Source organism: Aotus nancymaae, unplaced genomic scaffold, assembly GCF_030222135.1.
Source record: "Aotus nancymaae isolate 86718 unplaced genomic scaffold, 86718_ANA_hifiasm-v0.15.2.pri h1tg000073l, whole genome shotgun sequence".
Classification (NCBI taxonomy): Eukaryota; Metazoa; Chordata; class Mammalia; order Primates; family Aotidae; genus Aotus; species Aotus nancymaae.
Window position 1 is genome coordinate 3,405,962 of NW_026988488.1, and position 9,389 is coordinate 3,415,350.

Sequence of the window (9,389 nt, forward strand, 5' to 3'; positions counted from 1 at the left end):
AACATGCTTATGTAGCATTCTGGTTTCTGGACTAGGCTGTGAATTCCTGGAGGGTTGAGACCATGTCTTATACCTGATCTGGTCAATACAATAGCCATTAGCCACATATGACAATTTCACACTAGAAACATGGCAAGTTCAAATTGAGATGTACTATTTGTATACACACGGCATTTCAAATAATGTAAAATATCTTATTAATAAATGTTTACATTATTTACAGGTTGAAATAACATTGTGGATGTGTTGAGCTAAATAAACTATATTATTAAAATTAGTTTCACTTATTTATTAAAAATTTTTAAATGTGGTTGTTAGAATAATTGTGGCTCACATTACATTTATATTATATTGTTGCATATTTCTGTTCTGTTGTATGTTTATTTTATTCCCTTGGTGCCAAGCATACAGCTTTGTAGACGCTAGGTGCACAACACACCCTTGCTGCATATAGTTAAACTGTAGTTAGTAGGTTAATTGCTGCCATTTATCTTGTCAATATCACTGTTTTGTGGTGAGCCTCACAGTGAAACCTTTGTCCCCAGGCCCAGGTATACAAAAAGTTCTTTAGTTCTGGCCTGGGGATGCCCTACACATTGCATCAGCCTTTGGATTTCCTTTCAGAGGAAACCACGATGCAATCCTATGCATAGCAATCACCAGGGTTGAGGTGGCGTGTGTGGACACCAGCCGCTTGCACAGGAAGTGGCCTTAGCTTTGCAATTTTCCCTAGGGCCACTTCTTGAAAGTCTTCTGAAAGGAGGTGGGGGTGAGTGAACAGGAAGATAAACTCAAAATGAAGGGTGAAGGACTTCTCAGCTCCTTCATGGAGGTAGGGTAAGCTAAGCAATGTAGGGACATTGGGCCATGAGGTCTCTTTGTTTTGCTTATGCATTGAATGCTTATGCATTCACTTATTCACCTCACGGTTCTGGGATAACTAGTTTATTTCTAGGCCTAAGAAGACAGTAAAGATTAAGCATAGTTCCTACTTTGGGAAGTGCTTGGTCTTCTGGTAGAGACTGACACGTAAGTGCAGTGTGAGTGTTTTTCAAGAATAGAGGACGGCAAGGTGGAAAGCAACTAATTTTGTAGGTGGTTGTCAGAGAAGCCTTTCCAGAGACAGTGAGCATCATTTTTTCCTCCCTATCTTTTCAGGTATAGCTAAAATCCTATTCTTCTGAGAACCTTTCTAATTACCATCACCTCCTCATCTTCTTCCCTGGGAGAATCTTATCTACATATCTGATGGCACTTCATGCGTTTTTTCAAATTACTTTTTACATTCTGTAGAGTGACATAGCTCCTGGAGTGCACGCCTGTCTTCCACTTCCCTTTAGCCTGAGAATCCTTCAATCTGATGTGGGGACTGAGGCTCAGAAAGGCTGTGTATGATTGTTCAAGGTCACATAGTTAATGAGTTACAGAGCTTTGTCTGTAACCTAGGGTCTAAGATGCAGGGACTCTGATTCCATGTTCTTTCCATTCCAGTACTGAGGAAATAAATGAGTATCTGCTGTGTGAGACCCCAGCACTGCCTGCTTGCTCCCCTTGTCAACTCTTTCCCTTCTTTCTCATCTCCCTCCACAAGCACAGGGAAGGCAGAAATCATCCGAAATGGGAAAACTTTGTGACTTTTGGTTGCTCTGAGCAGAAGCCTGGACAACAGATCAAAAAGAAGAAGCCCTTTTGTGCTGTTATTGCAAACTTGGCCCTTCCCAGCATAGTTGGTGTTTGTGGGCTAAAGAGGAACTCTGAGCTCAGTTCCCTTTGCTCTCATTCGAGTCCTCTGCATAGGTGGTATGATTTTCAGAGCCTTCTGGTTCCTAATGCTCTCTTTTATTGCTCTATTGTTGGGCTCACAGTAGATACCATTAATTATTACTTTAAGCAAACACATTGTCTCCAGATACCCCTGTTAGAAAGCTAGTAGAGTACCCTAATTGATAAGGGAGAAAAAAGACATGTGTAACTAATCTTAATCTGTATTTTGTGAGTAGAAAGAAGGGGGTCCCTTTTTAGCAAAGTGCCCACAGGACCACCCTACTTCCGCTCCAAGCTTTAGTCAGAAACCAAAAAGAAACAGGAACTGAATCTTTCTAGAAGCTAGATCCAGGGTCTTGAGGCCTAAGCCAATAAATTATTCTGGTAGAAGGGAGTTTTCTACAGGTAATGTTAGTGCAAGTGAATCCCTACCTTAGAATTCCACGGAGCCTCAGGTCCTGCAACAACGGGGAAGCCCACAGTGAGTAAGGAAACAGGGAATGTTTGAGTTGGAGTAGTCATCACGACCATTTAGTCCAACCTCTGTTAGTTAAAGGAGAAACTAACGCTCAGGGAGGGATTAGAGTGGGGACTAGGGTGCAGGGTTCTTGGCTCACAGGATATGGTCTTTCTTTTAAACCTGATTTTATAAAAATGTATGTAGCTTGGAAAGGTTATTTACCATTGCTTGAGTACCACTCAGGGCCATACTTCCTCTACTGTGGACAAGGACTGTGACTTGGGCACTGCAATCATTGAAATCTATCCAAAATATACCCTGAAAGCATTGAAGGAATTGCCCCTCCCATCCTCCATGCCATCAGAATTCATGGTGGAGGGCACTGCATCGTGGGAATTCATCATCTTCCTGGCTGTTAATGGAGACTTCCTAAGGACTCTAAACATGAGGCATTAGGAAACCACTCACCCTCTTTTTACACCTTTCATGTCCCTCATTAGCCTAAAGGTCACAGTTTAACTTAGGGGTCTGGCACTGTCTTTCTTTCTCAAGGCCAACTACTTTCTTCACCCCTTCCTTGTAGCCAATGTGGAAGAGTAGAAGAAAATCTCAACATTTGGAGTTCGACCTGAGTGAAAAATCTGCCTTCTCTATTATTTTCTAGTTTTGTTTCCTTAGGCAAGTCACTTTATTTCTGTGTGCCTCAATTTCCTCACCTATAAATAAGAATAATGATAATACCATATCAGAGGGTTGTTAAATAAATTAGATAATACACGTAAAAGAACATCATAAGTACTCTAATAAATGTGAATTTTCTTATTTATTTCCTTCTACAAGCCCCAAGATGACAGAATGTGGCGTGTGGTCATAGCTGTGCCCCAGGGCCAGCTTCATAGGCATATGACATCTACAGCTTCACAGGGCTCCATGCTTAGAAGGACTCCACACTTAGTTTAATGTTCTGTTGTCATTTTGATATTCTTAGTTTTTTTTTTTTTTTTTGAGACAGAGTCTCGCTCTGTCACCCAGGTTGGAGTGCAGTGGTATGATCTCGGCTCACTGCAACCTTGCTCTCCCAGGTTCAAGTGATTCTCCTGCCTCAGCCTCCTGAGTATCTGGGACTACAGGCATATGCCACAACACCTGGCTAATTTTTTGTATTTTTAGTAGAGACTGGGTTTCACCGTGTTAGCCAGGATGGTCTCAATAGCCTGACCTCGTGATCTGCCTGCCTCGGCCTCCCAAAATGTTGGGATTACAGGCGTGAGCCACTGCGCCTGGCCTGTTCTTAATTTTCAAATAAGCGGTCTATTATTTTCATTTTTTTACTGGGCCTTGCAAATTATGTAGCTGGTTCTATATGGCAGGAGAGAAGTTGGAAGTAAAATGGTATTCCAGGACCAGGAGTCATTCTGGCAGAGTGAAAGAACATGTGATTTGTAGTCCATAGAGATGGGTTCAAATTTCGGCTTTGCCACTAATTTGCTTTGTGATACTGAACATTTCCTTTTATCCCTCAGAGGCTCTGTTTCTCAATTTTGACAATGGGTTTTTTCATTAGATAATGACTCAGTTCTGGCATTCCAGGTTTCCCTCAACTATTCTGGGAAAACCTCTTTGACCCACAGGCAGAGCCTAGGGCAGCCAAGTGCTTTCCGCTCTCTCTCTCTGTAGCTTGGAAAGTTAGTGTCTGTTGAAAGTCAGCTGGGAGTTGGTGGAGGCAGGGCAGTGTTCTGCTACTATTGCTGCAGTAGCAGACCCTTTCACAACAGCATTGTTTTGTCATTTCGCACCCAGATTTCCGTTGGCTAACCTCAGTCTTATCTTCCTCATTTCTGTTTCCTGTTGAAGACACCAAGGGCCCTTCAAAACACACAACCTTCTTGCTCACGGCATAAAGCCCAGTTCCATCTGGCCCCTGCAGGTTGGCTCAGCACTGGTGAACCAGTGTCCCCTCCATGACCAAGGCACCACTCCACTGACAGGTATGGTATCAATTTGCCCTCTTTTCTTGCATTCCCAAGCTAGGGCAGTGTCTATGGCAGCCAAGGGTGGCTTGGATCTGCCCATTCCATTTTCCTCAGACCCTCCTCAGGGATCAATGTCAAAGGTGGGAGGAAGAAGGTTTCCATTGACCTTCCATCCTGAGACTTCTAGTAGTGGGGAAAAGGGGATAGGATATTTTCTATCCAATTAGGATGTTTAGGAGAAAGTCACATGGAAATGGAAGGTTCTTTGGACCTAGGAGTCAGAAAATCTGAGTAGCAGTCCTGGTTTTACCATTTACCCAATGTGTATCTTTGGGAAAGTCCTTTCTCCAATCTAGGACTCAGCTTTTTCACCCCTTTTGTAAAATAAATAAATAAATAAATAAGAAACGAATGATTAGATGAGTGCTGTCTAGAGACTTTTAGTTATTAGATTCCTTATTTTTATGATTGTCAGCCCTCTGTCAAGAAAGGAGATGAGAGTAATCTTTGCATATGTAACTGTGGGTGGGGCTGAACACATACAAGAGGAGAGCTGTTGGTAATCCATATAGCACTCTATGAGAGGCATGACTCAAAAATGAAAGCCTCTTCTGTAGTCCAATTTTTGACTCCTAGAAGTTCAAAATTGAAAGACTCTTAGAGACCAGGTACATGTGGAAGAAGAAACTGAGGTCCAGAAAGAGGAAGAAAGGGACTTGCCCAAGGTCATACAGAGAATCTGTAGCAGAGCTGGGTCTGGACTCCCAGGCCAGTCCTCTTTTTGCTCTGTCCTCGGAGGACAGAGACATCAAGCAGCAGGACCCGTCCTGTAACTGACTCAGTTGGGCCTCCTCATAGTAGAGGCAGTCTGGATTTTTTAGGCATGGTCCTGAGGACTTCTTTTCTTCTATTCTTCTTTCAAATACTTGGCTTACTCTGAGTTTTCAGAGATTCCCAGACACCTACCCCTCCTACTTCTGGTCGGTTCCCTCCAATTTCCTCCATAAAAACTGACCCATCCTTTGTGTCAATAATAGTGGCTTTGTGAAGCTCTTCAATAGAGGATTTTGCATTTTGTATGGGGAAAAAATGATGTTATTCCAAGTAATATAACAGACAAAGAAAAGAGTTTCCAAATTCCTTTAATATCATCCCACATAGACATTTATTTCTTCTTTCTATGGGTCTGGCCAACATTTCTCAACTGAACCTGATTTTCTTATATACACTCCATTGGAGAGGCATGGACTAGAACAGCAAGAGTGGAAATGAAACCAGTCTAGTTTCAGCTCAGCCACTAACTTCTTCCATCAATATTAGAGCAATATTGTCTACAAGGATCTCCAAATTTTGAAGTACTAAGAATTTTCAGCTCCTTTCATGCCTTCTTTCCAGGCTTTCTGGGGGTAAATAAAGTCAGAGAGGGCATTCAAAAGGCTGTGAACACCTCCAGCTTATCTAGGTCTTCTTACTGGAGCTGGTAGTCAATAAGGGTAATGATACCAAAAAGGTAAAAATACATTTCTCTTTTTCCTGCCATCCCCAACTCAGACTCTGTTAATCAGCTTGCTTGGCTGGCCTCCAACCACAGGTCCAGGGGATGAGCCAAGGTCCTTTTGAGCTCTGGTGTGGGAATCTCTGGAAAGTTTAGCAACACTTTCCAACAACTTTTCCAGGTAAGTCTTCTTGTCCTCATTTCCAGAGAAGACAACTGAAGCCCAGAGAAAGACTTGCCCAAGCCATGATTGTCTAGTTGATGGCCAAGACAGCATCACAACACAAGTTTGTCTGATTTTTTCATACCATATCTGGGGACCATGACTGCTGCTTTTGCTGCTGGGTGACTTAGGCTGGATTGAGTAGGTAGAGAAGGAAGCGAGGGAGCAAAAGAGCCTTAGTTTTGAGGTTACTGCTAGAACTTAAATTGAAGGGGTATGTTACCCCCTTACATTCAATTAAAAGAGTTGAGCAAGAAAAAACGTTGAGTGTTTTCTTGCTGAAAGACAAGGCTGAATCCCTCTGTCTTGCCTTGGCTGAAACAGGGCTTTCTGGCCTCATGGGGGCAGTTTTCCATTTTTGGTAACCTTGAGATGTTTGCCACTTTTCATGACAGTATTTAATGTGACCAGCTACCTGCTCACAGATCGACTGCCACAGCTGGTAAGGGCAGCAATTTGACCCTGGAAACCTGGCATTTTTAGCAACAAGTTCTGAGTGTTGCCAAGGGAATTCTCCCAGAAGTTTCAGACTGATCCTTCTTCTGGCATCTTCCTTATTGTGCTGGTGGCTTGTGGGTTCAGTGATCCCAAATGCTGCATTGCAAAGGTACTGTCTGTTTTTGCCCTCTTTGTTGCTGTGTCTCCCCTTTCCTAGAGGGATATACAGAGAAGGGAGGCAAAAGAACCAATGAGGAAAGCTGTGTAAGGCATACTGCTGAACTGTAGAAAACTTATTGTATAAACTTTACAAGTCTCCTCCCCAACATGAGTCTTCATTTTCTCATTTATAACCTAAGTGAGTGAGACTAGATGATCTTTAAGGGTACTTTAATAGCTGCCATTCTTGGGACGAGAGGATCATGTTAGGCAAGGTTGAGACCACGAGAAATCAATGTCACACTTGTCCAGATTCTGCTAAATCAATTGCCAATAGCTCTTGCTTTCATTTTGGTATTACAATCATTATTTTTTTGAGCATTTGTTATGTATTGAATACTGAACCAAAGGCTTTACGTGCATTTTCTCCCGTCATTCTCACAATAACCTTATGAGGTAGGTATTATGCTTACATACATTTTGTGGGTGTAGCAAACTTGCACTCAGAGAGGTGAAATGATTTATCCAAGGTTGCCTGGCTAGCTAATGGAAGAGCTAGGATTTAAGCTCATGTTTAACCTCAAAGCCTACGTATATAACCACAACACTGTGAAAACACAACTTGGGGGAACTGAGAAGAAGAGGGAGCAAGGATGCTGACTCTGGGATCTGGTACTTTTCCCAAGTCAGAGAGGCAGGATGATGACCAAACTTTCCCCTCTTTGCTTCATAGAGGAATCCACTGAAGCTTGGGACACCTAGAAATGCCATAGCTACAGGACTCAGGTCTGAGGCGCTTCCAGCTGAGCACTGGGTGTCAATCAGGCCTTCCCTACTTATCCTTAGGATCTCTCTTCTGGTTAGGAACCTTATGCCTATTCGGCTCACTTCCCTATTCTGGTGCTTCGGCTGGTCCTTTCAGCAAGTTCTCTGGGGCTAAGAGTGTGACCTCATCACTTCTTTTTATTTATTTATTTATTTATTTATTTATTTTTTATTGCATTTTAGGTTTTGGGGTACATGTGAAAAACATGCAAAGTTGTTGCATAGGTGCATTCATGGCAGTGTGATTTGCTGCCTCCTTCCCCCTCACCCATATCTGGCATTTCTCCCCATGCTATCCCTCCCCAACTCCCCCCCCGCTGTCCCCCCCCACTCCCCCGCAACAGACCCCCGTGTATAGTGCTCCCCTCCCTGTGTCCATGTGTTCTCCTTGTTCAACACCCTCCTATGAGTGAGAACATGTGGTGTTTGGTTTTGTGTTCTTGTGTCAGTTTGCTGAGAATGATGGTTTCCAGGTTCATCCATGTCCCTACAAAGGACGCAAACTCCTCATTTTTAATGGCTGCATAATATTCCATGGTGTATATGTGCCACATTTTTCCTGTCCAGTCTATCATTGATGGGCATTTGGGTTGGTTCCAGGTCTTTGCTATTGTAAACTGTGTTGCGATGAACATTCGTGTGCATGTGTCCTTATAGTAGAACGATTTATAATCCTTTGGATATATGCCCAGTAATGGGATTGCTGGGTCAAATGAAATTTCTATTTCTAGGTCCTTGAGGAATCGCCACACTGTCTTCCACAGTGGTTGAACTAATTTACACTCCCACCAACAGTGTAAAAGTGTTCCTATTTCTCCACATCCCTCTCTTTCCCTCCAGGGTCACATCTCCCAGGAAGATCTCACTTTCCCACAGAAGCTCCTGGCCTGACCTCCTGCAGTGCCACGCTTCGTGTATTTGACAAGCTGAGTTGGACACTCCGTGTGGTAGAGTGTCAGTTTGTCAAATACCCCAAGTGTGACACATGCTTATCAGCTCCAGACCAGGGCAGATGGTATATAACAGATGGACTGCCAGCTGGATACAAGGATGCTCACCAAGCACCAAGTTCCATGAGTTATTTTACGTGACTTTTCAGGAAGTGACACATTATATCTGAAGTCACCAGGGGAAAAGTGTGGCATCTGTGGGCAATACAGCCCTGGGCTTCGTCTACACACGTCATGAGAGTGCTGATGGGGGAAAAATAGTCTTGAAAATGTATAAAAGGTCCAGGAATGGAAGTGCTCTTTGATATGTTATTACTTTCTTCCTTCACATTCTCCTCCCAGAGTCTCCCATCTAGGACACCAGAATTCTCACACAAGCATCATAGCTTATGTGAGAAAGCAGGGCTTAGAAATTCACTTTCCTGATGCTCAGTCTTGGCTTCTAAACACTCCTTGACCTTGCCTACCTCCTCCCTTTTCCACATGTCTTTTTGTCTAGGAAGCCTTTCCCCATTTATTTCTGCCTATTCAAATCTTCCCCATATTTCCTGGCCTAGCCAAAGTCCAGTGTTTCCAGAGACTTTTAAAAGTCAACTTACACTTTTTCCTTCTTCACTCACAAAGCACTTCTTGCCTGGGCCCTGGTATGTGCCTCTTTCTCTCTTACTGTCTAACAGCACCTCTTGAATTGTCAATGAACTTTTCTACGGGGGTATTCTTGAATTCCCAACTAGATTGTGAGCTTCTAGAAGACAAGGCTATGTATCTTTGATTGCTGTCTCCCCTACCACAGCCCAGTACTTTGGTTACAGAAAAAAATAAATCTTTATTGATTGATTGACTTTCCACTAGTCCACTAGCTTTAGGCTTTGGGGTCAAATTCTACCTCGGATTTTGAACAAGAAATCAAACTGCGTACACCAAATGTTATAGAGCATATTAGGTAGTAGCCAACATGAAGGGTTTTTTCTTCCTGAGAAACAGTGTCAAGGGCTGGAAGAAAAGGGCAAAAGAGTAGATTCAGAGGGCAAATAAATTTTGATATTACTTGGTTACACAAAGTTATACAGGTGTTTTATTATAGGATTTTTCAGAGCTTTTA

General features: G+C 42.9%; 1 long non-coding RNA gene across 2 annotated transcripts; it reads left to right on the top strand.

Moving 5' to 3' along the window:
• The first annotated feature begins 4,222 nt into the window (after positions 1 to 4,222).
• Positions 4,223 to 9,128, top strand: LOC105722997 (uncharacterized). Of its 2 annotated transcripts, none has more exons than XR_001108716.3 (2): positions 4,223 to 6,522; positions 8,178 to 9,128. It is a non-coding gene; the product is annotated as an uncharacterized LOC105722997 (long non-coding RNA). The 2 variants fall into 2 exon arrangements; XR_001108717.3 differs by having other exon boundaries at positions 4,223 to 5,873.
• The last annotated feature ends 261 nt before the right edge of the window (positions 9,129 to 9,389 follow it).